This window comes from Ambystoma mexicanum, chromosome 9, assembly GCF_040938575.1.
Source record: "Ambystoma mexicanum isolate Mex_15411 chromosome 9, UKY_AmexF1_1, whole genome shotgun sequence".
NCBI lineage: Eukaryota > Metazoa > Chordata > Amphibia > Caudata > Ambystomatidae > Ambystoma > Ambystoma mexicanum.
The window spans coordinates 1,512,632,076-1,512,645,052 of NC_090931.1; the positions used below are offsets into that span (position 1 = coordinate 1,512,632,076).

The 12,977-nt window shown below is 46.1% G+C and overlaps 1 pseudogene; it reads right to left on the bottom strand.

The window, feature by feature from the left end:
• Positions 1 to 3,451: 3,451 nt before the first annotated feature.
• LOC138489375 (zinc finger protein 420-like) lies at positions 3,452 to 7,476 on the bottom strand (annotated as a pseudogene).
• Positions 7,477 to 12,977: the final 5,501 nt, after the last annotated feature.

Sequence of the window (12,977 nt, forward strand, 5' to 3'; positions counted from 1 at the left end):
AAACCAGGATGACCCCTCCTCATGCGTTTCTCCATTTAATTGTTTCTGTAATAGGTAATCCCCTGTCCTATCACCTTCCCCTATTCCCCAACCCTCCTCCTTTCACAATCACAGATTTCTAGTGACACCCTGCGGGTCCCAATACGCCACCTCTCAGACAAGGTCTGATGTGAAAGACCACTACGCTGACAATTGGCACTGTATAAATATTGAACATAACATACCATTTAGTTCATGTGAAGCATTTGACATGGCATATTTACATGGATGGATGTGTTGGCAGCAACCTTAACAGCAAGTTGCATTACTGAAGCCACTGTTGCCGTACCATTAAGCTCTTCGCCTGTTCAGAAACTTCTCCATTTGCTAAGAGTGGGGTGAAGACGCAGGCTTTATTCCTGGTACAGATGTTTGGTAGAGGCAGTTGGCATGCATGAAGGCCATATTACAGTCCCATTGGGGGTCATTCCGAGGTTGGAGGTAAGGAATTACCGGCACCGGTAAGGGTGCCGATGCCGGTAATCCCTTACCTCCGTATTCCGAGGTCCCTTTGCGGGTCCTTCCTTACCTCCTGCTTTTAGCAGGAGTTAAGTACGGGACCTGCAAAGGTACTTCGGAGGTAATTACGGTACCGTAATTTACGGTGCCATAATTACCTCCTTCCCCATTCCCATTGAGCCCTATGGGGCAGAAATGGTAATGGGGAAGGGCAAAAGGTGAATGGGGAATTACCGGTCCCTCCAACCCTGGAATGCACTGGTAATTACTCCATTCACCATGCCGGATTTGAGATGGTTTCGGAGGCAACCATGGAGCTAATTACTCCATGGTTAGCTCCAAACCCGGAATGAGGCCCATAGTGTGTGCACAATGAGTGATGCCTATCACACAATAGTGGAGGGGACTGTAAATGGGCCCATTGCACGCCTGTCCTGTGCATGAACCTCTGAGCTTGTGGGGAGTCTTAGATATTCATGAGTGTGTTGTGAAAGGTCACAGAGTAGCAGCTGTTATGCACTGTTTATTGATGTATTGTTCACAAGCAAATACTGTTTTAAAGTGCCCACAGGGCAACAGGGAGGGGACAGAGGAGGATAGAAAATGAAATTCCAACAATGTTAATTAAATACAACAATAAAAGAAGAGACAATGGGGAGGGTAACACGCACCTACTAAGCTGTGTGTGTGTTTAGAACGTGCAAATGCAGAGGGGGGAGGGTATAGGATAGGTGCTGTGGTGCTCATGGAGAGCAACAGGTGAAGTACTATGAGGAAAGGTAAGTGCAACCTTCAGTGGTGGAGAGTGAGCCGAGGCAAAGTGCAGAGGATAGACAGCAGCAGGGATGGTAAAATGGGGGAGGTTAGGGCCCCGAGGATGCATAAGGGCCCTGCACACCGGTCAACCTAATGTGCAATTAGCAGGGGAGAGGGGGAGGGAAGGAGAAAGTGAAGAAGAGAGTCTTGAGGCTTTTCTGGAACATAGGGTGGTCCTGCTAAAGATGAAGTGGGCTGGGGGATACGGTTCTAAAGAAGTGAGCCCGCAGAGGAGAGCGATCAATCACCTGCACTCTGTTTAGCAAACCGATTTACACAAGGAGTTGGTGCCAGAGGAACGCAGGTGTCTATAGGGCGAGTATTTGGTCAGAAAGAGTTGCAGATAGAGTGGTCCCTGGCCACAGACAGCCTTGGGGATTATGCAGAGGGATTTCAATTTAATCTGTGCTGTGATCGGTAGCCAGTGAAGATCTCATAGGGCAGGAGAGATGCCATCCCTGGGCTTAAGGCCAAGGATAAGTCTTGCTGCCCTATTCTAGATTAGCTGGAGGGGTCGCAGAGTGAACGAAGGTCGATTCAGGAGGAGGCTATTTCAATAGTCAAGCCAGAGAGAACCAGAGCCCGTGTAACAATGAGACTCTGGGGGAAGGTGAGAAAAGGTAGAATTCCTTCCAGAAGGAAAAACTGAAAGTGGGACTTTTTGGCAATGTCCTGAGTATGAGGGAGGAAGGAATCAGAGGAAACAAAGATAACTCCAAGGTTTCTGGCTTCCATAGAGGGAGCATGGGGAGAGCCCATGGAAGGAGGCCAGAGTGAAGGCAAGAAGTCGGGTGCCTGTGTCCCAATAGGGAGGATCTCAGTTTTGCTGCCATTGAGGCAGAGATCATTAGAAGTACACCAGACCTGGATGGCTGAGAGGCAGTCGGGGATGATGGATGGTGCAAGGGCGTCTGTGGGAAGTTTGAAGAAGAATTGTGTGTCATCAGCATAACACTGGAAGTTGGGGGAGAAGGAGGAAATGAGGTGTGCCAGCAGAGTAATGTTGATGTTAAAGAGCCAAGGTGAAAGTATGGAGCCCTGGGGGACGCCACACCTGGAGAAGGAAGTAGCGAAGGAGAAGATGCGCAGTATGACTTTGGAAGAGTGGTCAGTGAGGAAGGATGTAAGCCAGTCCAGTGCCCGCTCCGAGATACCAAGGGTGTCATGGAGTGGTTCACTGTGTCAAATGCAGAAGAGAGATCAAGGAGGATGAGGACAGCTGGGGAGTTGGAATCAAGGGATGCAAGCAGTTCTTCACGGGTGTTCAGAAGAGCAGTTCCCGTGCCTCTTGATGCTCGGAATCCAGATAGATGGTCGTGGAGACTGCCAACAAGATCAGTGTGGGAGTTAAGTTGGGGTAGGTCTAGCTTCTGAAGCAGATTCCTCAGAAAGGGGGTGATGGAGATGGGGCGATAGTTGGCCAGGCAGGAAGGGTCTGCTGACATTTTTTTAAGGAGTGGGCGCACAAGGGAGAGCTTGAGGGAGGATGGAAAAGAACCAGTATCCAAGTAGTGGTTACAAAGATCAGCGAGAGTAGGGGCGAGAGAGGAAATGGTGTCCTTGATGGTTCTGAAGAGCAACCTGTTTGGAAGAGTCCTTCATGGAGTTGACAACTCTGGTGACTTCTTCCATAGAGACAGAGGCGAAAGAGGAAAAGAAGGAAGCAACAGGGTGAGAGGTTAGGGGAGGCAAGGGGGGGATGGGTTGGAAGAGTGCATGACAAGGCTGTTCAGTGTGTCCTGGGTTTGGTGGTGAAGTGAGTGACGAGTGCATTGCAAAGGGCCTGAGAAGGAACAGGGGCAGAGGATACTGCGTATGGGCAGGCAAGTTCCCTGCAGATTTTGAAGAGTTCAGCCATGTTGTTGTGTGTAAGTGATCAAGAAAAGCTTGATCATAGAGCTGGAGATAATGCATCCCTCATGCTGCCCCCTGCAGGGCAAATCCATATAGGAGCATGTGTCATCAGACCTCAAACCCACGTAACTGGGGTGCCAGTGCAGATTACAAAGAGTCCAGGTAGTCTGGGGTTAAATCACACTGGGGCCTGAAAGGAACATACCACCATAAACATGCACACATTTCTCCATAACATTCACAAGTAGAAAAACGCCAGCAAGACCAGCACATTGCCCCTGTGCTAAAATGTCTTCTTTATTTCAACTGGTGCACACTCAGGTGGGGGGTGAATATGGTATACGATGGAAACATTCCCCAGCAATTTGTCATAGATTTGCCTTCAGCTAAAGGCCGATGCATATGGAGGCACAGTCTCCAGCTCTGTGTTTTGCTCTTATGTTAAGAATATATTATGCATCCATAGCTAGCTGTTCACTCGCATGGGAATAGAAGAATTTCCAATGTCTGATTTTCCCCTGCGTCTGTTAGCAAATGATTTAGGATGACAATCACACTACTCTCCTGTCATTAATCTCATCTTTACGCTTTGGTGTTCACTGCTCTGCTGTTTATGTGCTAATTCTTCATCATCTACTATTTCATTAGTAGTTATTTGTATCTTCCACTGTAGTTGTGGCCGCTCTTATTTTTTGCAGGCTATTTTCTTACATTCTTTTTTGGTGTTGTACCCTATGCTATTTTTGTTCCCAATGATCTTAGCAACTACCGCGCCATCACCGTCTTCCCTTTCTAGGTAAGATCCTTGAGATAGTAGTAGCCAGGCAACTCTTCCAACCCATCAATGCCAATATCCTCATTCAGTCCACCACCAATCTGGCTTCTGACTCCCCTGCGGTACAAAAATGGCTACCATCCAGGTGATGAACAATGCCCTTAACATCCTCGATGATGGCCATCCTGGTTCTCCTCAACCTCTTAGCTATGTTCAACACAGTAGACCACCAGCAACACACCACATTTTACATCATCACATGGGAATCAGTAACACTGTTCTCAGTTGGTTCAAATCCTACCTTGCTAACCACCACCAATTCATCCAAATTGATTTCTCCCGATCACCAACTCAACCCAACAAATGTGGAGTCCAGCAAGTATTCATCCCCTTCCCCTTGATCGTCAAAATGTACACGGTACCGCTCAGACCTCTTCTGGCTCCACACAACATCCACTGGGTTGCAGATGACACAGAGTTCTGCCTCAATAAATCCTCCATCAAAGACATCTGCATGTTTAAAGCCTGACTCACATTGATCCAGTCCTGAATATCTAGTGCTTACCTGAAGCTCAACCACTCTAGAGCAAATTCCTAATGCTGGCCAGCAACATTGAACAATCTGACATCCAGATATGGCTCACTGCTATGAATCTCAAGGGCTTCACACCACAGCAGGCCAGTTGGGCTATATCCATTGGTTTCTGCACAGATATCTCTCCTTGAAGGATCACATAGGAAGAAAGACACAAATGTCTTGGTGTCAACTTTCACGCCTGTGAAAATCAAGCCATTTATCCCAGCAAACTTCGGATCCCAGCAAACTTGGTCCTCTCTCACCTGAATGGTGTCAATGCCTCCTGGCAGGCCTTCCAGTAACCCCACTGGGACCCCTAAAATGTGTCCTACATGTTGCAACTCATCAAATGTCTCTGCAAATTCAACCAGTATCACGCCAAACTTCATCAAACTAATTGGCTCCTGCTGCAAGCCTGTATCATCTTGAAATGCTGTTGCATCATCAGACTGTCGCTCTCATCATCTCTGGAGGCCTGCAATCCACCAGAAGCAAAGTCATGTTCAGACTTCTATTTCCATGACCACAAACTCTGGAGCCCGTAAGTCTTCTCCCCTGTACGATCCTCCTATGGATGTAAATATTTGAGCTGTACAAGAAGCTTTTCTCAGATCCCCGTACCCTTGTACAGTCTTTAATATTAAGGTATTTATGAGTGTGGACCTAGCTTCGGGAAGCAATGGAGCACTTTACAATCATAGGGGGAAGAACCGTGAGGGAAGCAGAGAAAAAATGAGAGGGAGCTAACAGGGGAGGGTGGGCAATTGGCTGCCAGGGATCTACAAGCAACCAAGGAAGAGACAGTGGGGGGCAGGTCTCTGAGTGTCAGGTAGGGTGCGGAGTGCAGGGTGTGTGGACCTAGGTGTTAAGGAGGAGCCATTCCTTGAAGGGGAATGACTTCAGCTCTTTCCTGAACTGTAGAAGTGATTGGGCAAGTCGGATGTTGACAGGGAGGAGGTTCCAGAATCTTGAAGCATAGACATAGAAGGCCTGGCATCTGGTTCATTCCTTCCTACACTGTGTGTGTGTGTGTGATGAATGGTATCAGTTATACAGTCTATTTATACCACAGTATGGGTTTTTCATTGGCAGTTCAGAGTTAAGGCTCTGATGGGCCTTCTGTGTATGGATCCTCTGATCCTGGTACAGGGCTGAGCTGTGTACAAACCTTTTCGTACGCTCAGTAAACTAGTATGGTTTATTTACCATGTGGGATTTCAGGTGAGATGTCATTTGTGATGCCTGATTAAAGTGCTTAGCAGAGGTTTTTCCCCAGTATGGGTCCTTCGATTTTCACTCAAAGATGGGTGGGCCACTGAAGCTCTTCTTTCATTGTATGCATTGATGGGGGCTTCTCCCCAGTATCAATCCACTGATGCCTGGATAGACTGAAGCTACAAGTGAATCTTTTCTCACACTCTGTACACTGGTAAGGATGTTCTCTTGTATGAATCTTCTGATGCGTGTACAGATTTGAGTTCTGACTGGAGATTTTCCCACACTCCATACACTGGTATGGTCACTCCCCAGTATGGCTCTGCTGATGCCGGGTTAAATGTGAGCTTTGAGTGAGGTTTTTCCCACACTCTGTACACTGGTATGGTTGGGCCCCAGTATGGCTCTTCTGATGGTGGTACAGACTTGAGCTTTGAGTGAAGCTTTTCAAACACTCTTTACACTTGTATGGTCGTACCTCTGTATGAATCCTCTGATGCTGGTACAGATGTGAGCTCCGAGTGAAACATTTCCCACACTCCATACACTGGTATGGTCGCACCCCAGTGTGGCTCTTCTGATGCCGGCACAGATTAGATATCCTAGTGAAGTTTTTTTCCACACTCTGCACACTGATATGGTTACTCCCCATTATGGATTTTCTGATGCCGGTACAGATTTGAGCTCTGACAGAAGCTACTCTCACACTCTGTACACTGGTAGGGTCGCTCCCCAGTATGGCTCATTTGATGCCGGTTCAGATGTGAGCTACAAGTGAAGCTTTTCTCACACTCCGCACAACGATACAGTCGAACCCCAGTATGGATCTGCTGATGCCGGTACAGATCTGAGCGCTGACTGAAGCTTTTCTCACACTCTGAACACTGGTATGGTCGTTCCCTAGCATGGCTTTTCTGATGCCTGGTCCGATCTGATTTCTGGCTGAAGCTTTTCTCACATTCCCCAGTGTGGCTCTTCTGATGCCGGCACAGATTAGATATCCTAGTGAAGTTTTTTTCCACACTCTGCACACTGATATGGTTACTCCCCATTATGGATTTTCTGATGCCGGTACAGATTTGAGCTCTGACAGAAGCTACTCTCACACTCTGTACACTGGTAGGGTCGCTCCCCAGTATGGCTCATTTGATGCCGGTTCAGATGTGAGCTACAAGTGAAGCTTTTCTCACACTCCGCACAACCATACAGTCGAACCCCAGTATGGATCTGCTGATGCCGGTACAGATCTGAGCGCTGACTGAAGCTTTTCTCACACTCTGAACACTGGTATGGTCGTTCCCTAGCATGGCTTTTCTGATGCCTGGTCCGATCTGATTTCTGGCTGAAGCTTTTCTCACATTCTGTACACTGATATGGTCGCGCCCTGGTATGGATCTTCTGATGCTTGTACAGATCAGAGCTCTGAGTGAAGCCTTTTTCACACTCTGTACACTTGAATGGTCTTTCCCTCATGTGGGATGTCTGATGCATTCTCAAGTGCGATGCCGATTAAAGTGTTTATCACATTCCGTACACTTATAGGACTTCTCCCCAGTATGAATCTTCTGATGCCTGTACAGATCTGAGCACCGACTGAAGCTTTTCTCACACTCTGTACATGTGAACGGTCTTTCTCCTGCACGGGATGTCTGATGCCTTGTCAGGTGAGCTGCGTGATGAAAGTGCTTATCACATTCCGTGCACTCGTAGCACTTCTCCCCAGCAGGGATCATCTGATGGCTGTTCATTCTCTGCTGAAAGAAGCAAATGCCCTTTGTATTATTTCATGCCATTATACAAACAAACAAAAAAAATCGAAAGATCTAATGCAGAACTCTTCATTCTCGTTTTACACAGTCTAATCCTCGATAATTATAATACAATAAACCTTTCTAAGCCTTCACCAATCAGGAAAGAGAAATAGACACAAATGCTCAGCAGGAGACCTGTAAGAGCTGAACAAGCTGTGAAGGCTGGGAGTAAAGAGCAGAGAAATAAGAAAGCTGAGAGGCATGATAGAGTTGAGAGAGCTGAGTGGCTGGAGTGAGCTGAGAGATAAATGGCTGGAGAGAGCAGAGAATGTAGGAAGGAGAGGGGCCTGCGTGTGCTGACATGCTCAAGAGAGCAGAGAACTAAGAACGCTGAGAGGCATGATAGAGTTGAGAGAGCTGAGTGGCTGGAGTGAGCTGAGAGATAAATGGCTGGAGAGAGCAGAGAATGTAGGAAGGAGAGGGGCCTGCGTGTGCTGACATGCTCAAGAGAGCAGAGAACTAAGAACGCTGAGAGGCATGCGAGAGCTGGGAGAGCTGAACCAGCTGAGAGAAAGCGGAGTGGCTGGAGTGAGCTGAGAGATGAGTGGCTGGAGAGAGCAGAGCATATAGGAAGCAGAGGGGCCTGAGAGTGCTGAGATGCTGAAGAGAGCAGATAACTAAGAAAGCAGAGAGGCATGAGCAAGGTGGGAGAGCTGAACCAGCTGAGAAAGTTGAGTGGCTGGAGTGAGCAGAGAACATAGGAAGCAGAGAGACCTGAGAGAGCTGTACAAGCTGTGAGTGCTGAGAGGCTGGAGAGGGCAGAACACTGAGAAAGCTGAGATGCATGAGGCACCTGGGAGAGCTGAGAGGATGGAGAGAGTAGACTATGGAGGAAGTCAAGGGACCGGGAAGGGCTAAACAAGCTAAAAGGCTGGGGGGAGCAGACAACTGAGAAAACTGAGGGGATAGAAAGTGCAACAAGATGAGAAATCAGATAGAGAAGCAAGGCTGCTCGATAGAGTGGAGGGCGCCGAGATGCTGGAAGCAGCAAAGAAGAAAGCTGAGGAGCCTGAAAGAACTGGGGAGCAGAATAAGATGGGAATGCTTAGAGCGCTTAGAGGCTGGAGAGAGTTATCAAGACCGTGGAGACCAGGCAAGGAAGTGGGAGATCTGAAAGACCTCTAACACCCTTTCTCTACTCAAGTGCCCAGGAGGGAAACCTGTCCAGAGATTGAGAATATCTAGACTAGTGGGTGAGAAGACCTGTGAGACACCCCTCCCTGGGCAGAGGCCCAGAAAGGTGACCAGATAACTAGTACAATCCCAGATCACCACCTTCCAGCCTACAGATTGCTAACTTTGATCACCACTGACTCATTAACTAACTGGATGCTCGCTACCGGCCTATCATTTCATTTTTTTGGTCTCTTTGCATATGTTGTTTTGTTTTTGCAATTGGCCTACTGTGCTGCATTGTTGGCCACTATCTGCCTGGTATTTCATTTATTTGGACACTACCACCCTATTATTTCAATGTTTGGGTCAGTGTGGTCCTGCTGTACTTTATCACTGGACGCTATCGGCCTGTTATGTAACTCTTTGGTTACTGCCAGCCTTTTATTTCACTTTTGGTTGGTAGCCCTGTATTGAATTATTAAGTCTGCTGCTGGTCTACAGCAGTGCCCTGTTGGTTGTGACCAGCACCAAGCTTGCACTAGCTACTATAACACCTGAACAATGGGACTTCGCTAACCCATGTACGCTGTATAAACATAAAGAGAAGATTTCAAATGCGGAGCACGGTGTGCAGAACGGATGGATTGAAAGCCGGTATAAACCCACCGAATGAGAACTGGTAAGTATACACGGCAATACTGGATGTTAGTAAGACAGAGAATAGTTTGAAAGACGATGGCGGTACCCACATTTGAATAATGTTTGAAGTGGGATATGTTCTGGATTTTGTTTTAGATCCAGGCAGCTATATGGTGAAAACTAAAGAAGGGACAACAAAGAACAGAAGTAAACATTGTCGCACCATGCCGGATTACAGAACGGGCTGTGACACTGACACAAGGCGACTTGCTGGTGACAGTTTAAGTCGAGGCACGGAACACACATAGTACCTAACCTTTTGAGCTGCAAGTAATACAATAAAGCAAATCTTTTTTTGTTAATATGTATTTAGTGTTTATAGTCAATCAGACCTTTACTCTATGTTATTACACATTTCAACATTTCTAAAATTCCATAATTCCAATTACATCATTTACACTTGAATTAAAATCAATGTTTGTTTTCATTAAAATCCAATATAAAAAGGGAAATGATAGAAAAATCAATTTTAAATAAACATTCTATCCATTACATCAGTAAACATAGCCTTTTATAAATAGCTAGCAATCCACTTTCCTTGATACAAAGGAAACATAATAAGATCACACAGCAGCCAATTGTTTTCTCCACCTTCTGCCATATGTGGTAAGCAGCTGCAGGTGCCACCAAAGAGTTTGCTCCATATATGGAGCCCCAGAGTTGATCTGTTGTATAGTCAACATACTTGTGGTAACCTCTCTTGGAAAGGGGCATTAACACACTACATTGAGTAAGTATATGTCTAGCCGATACCACTGATAATTTGATCATTTGCACTACGGCAAAGTCGGTTACATCTTTCCAAACCAATCCACACCCCAGTGTTTTCAAAAAACTGTAAGATTTCAAGGCATAATGAAGGGATAAAATGTATCAGTTTAGGCGAATAGCTCTTTAGCAGGTAATCACAAATTTCATTTACCTTCATACCCTGTGTAGAATACATATTATATTTTATTTTACTTGTTAAGTAATCAATAGACGTCATGTGATCATAATCCTTAGATTTCCTTATAAAAACCAAGGTATATACCTCCCCTAGCGAAACAGGTAAACCCTGCATGCCGATCTCCAAGCAGTGATTTAGTACAATTATTTCCATATCAGCAAACCAAACACTGCACTCACAATATGACTCATGGCACTTAATTACAGGTGAGGGGCTGTCCTTTTCCCTAGAATATATAGTGCCCCGCCACTTGCTAATGGCCAACTGCCAAAGAACATGTCAAGAAGGCAGTCCTGACTCTGAGCCCATGGTTTCCACCGGTGTTGAATTTTGGAAAACCCAACATTTATCTCAATATTTTCCCTCCAATCTGGGCAACCAGGAAACTAGTCCCAAAGTCAACGTATCCAGTGCGTATAAGATCGCCGGTACTACAGCTGTCTTGTATGCAGTAAGTTTAGCCTCCATGGAATGCCCACCTTGCCTGTCAATCCCATTTTTTAAAGAGAGCCATTTAGTCCAAGCTGAGGAGTTAAGCTCTCTCGTATGGTGGACAATGTTCAAATCATATGCTGTGTGAATACCTAGATATCTGTAGCTATTGACTTGGTCTAAAATGCGTCCACCCAATCTCCACGTGGACCTCTTGCCCCGGTATGCTCCCTTACCTATTGGCATGACCTTCCCAATATTTATTCGAAGACCATTTAGTTCTGCCTACTTTGACAGAGCATCAAGTGAGCGCTGTAAACCCATAGGCGTACGATCCACAATCACAGTGTCACCCGCATAGGTGACTCTACATATCTTTTTACACCCCAGGGTTGGAGGACGATTGTGTACTGTTTCAAGAAATTGAGCGGAATCTGCCACATAGAGATTTTATAATAGTGGAGCCAGTACACAACCTTGCTTAAGACCAACGTTAGTAAGACATGGTCTCGTAAGAGAACCATCCTGTGCTACTCCGACTCTCACTACAGTTTCCTCACGCATCTAATAAAGTATTGCAGTGATTCATCCAGACCCCAAACCTACCCCTGGCTACCATGTAAAAGGCTGAAGAGTAGTCCACGTAACACACAGAGACTAGAACCAGGGTTTTGTAACGCATCATATGTCAATGTGAGGAGGATCCAAATTGCATGTTTCGCACAATACCCCTTCCTGAATCCCATCTGCATTGGGCTCGGTATATGATTTGTACTTGCGCATGCTGAAAGTAGCTCCAGCAATAATCGAGAAAATCTTAGAGCTGGTGTCCTGCATGGCAAGTAATCAATAATTATCCAGGTCCTCACGTGAACCTCTACTGGGATCAAAATCGACTCCAACCATGTAGAAGGGCAATCAGTGGTCTCACAGATGCGGAGGAACAAAGTACGTAATAACTCTGCCCAATAGTCAGGGTCATTTTTTAGGACCATGTTACAAAGTCCATCTGGACCTACGGCTCTAGATGATTTGAACCTCACGATTATTGATGCAATATCTGCCTCCTTCACATGTGCCCAAACCATTGAGCCTATCTTGGGAACTTTCAGTATTTTTATGTTGCGATCAATCTCCCTCCAATGGTTTTTATTAATATGCTGCAGTACGGGTAGTATCTGCACTTCCATGGAGTAAGCCAGTGTCAGAATCTAGGAAGAAATTACATTGGCTTCCGGTCCATCAAAGAATACAGTTCAAGCTACTTGGTTTGATTTTCAAGTGTGTACATAATTTGCCCCTGTCATACCTTGTGGACAAGATCCAGACATACACCTCTAGAAGTGTCATGAACTACAGAACACATCCCTTTTGGACTTCCTGGTCCTTGTCTCAACGGGGCTTACACTCTCTTGTACTCCCAACATGGCCGTCCACTGTGAAACACCTTACTCACTCTACACCTTGGACGTAGCGTGTTCTATTAATAGACCACGCCTCCCGCGGCTGCGCGTGTCTCAATGCTATTGCAAAGTAGCGACCAGACGTGTGCTCCGTAGCTCGCAGTATTGTTTTCCTTGCTTCTTTCCAGCCAACCCTATTCCTAGTCCCTTTCCTTCCTTTCTTGATTCCTGGACTCGTGTGCTAGTAGCGCACTCTGCAAATTTCCCAGATTCCTGGATCTTTGCATCCTGGAACTTTGAACGCACGCTGGAGTCGGAAGAGACTCGTGCAGCCTTATTCAAGACTCGATCCGTCCGCAAGAAGGCATCGATCAAGAAATCCAGCAAAGATCGAACTCAGGTGGGAAGGGGGGAACTCCTTGACAAGAAGAGCTCTGCGATCCTTGGCCTTGAATCAACTAGTGATCCCTACCTCCAGATTTGTTCATTGGGGGGATAGAAGGTTCTCGGTAGCTGGAGCATGTGCATGGAACAATCTACCACTTTCATTAAAGAAGCTAGAATCACTGTCTGTCTTCAGAAAGCAACTAAAGACACATTTATTTGAATAATGTTGTGCCAATGACGACGGTCCATTCAATCTGACCAGCGCCTAGATGCGGCTTGTCGCTTTGTTCCTTATGGATATGTGTGATACAAATTACAAATCAAATCAATATGCTTGGCCCAATGAGTTTCCGAAATACCACATATCATATGTTCAGATTTTGCAGAGCCACAATTTTGCAACAAAAAATGTCTTAGACTCATTGGTTTTAATAATTCTAACTAT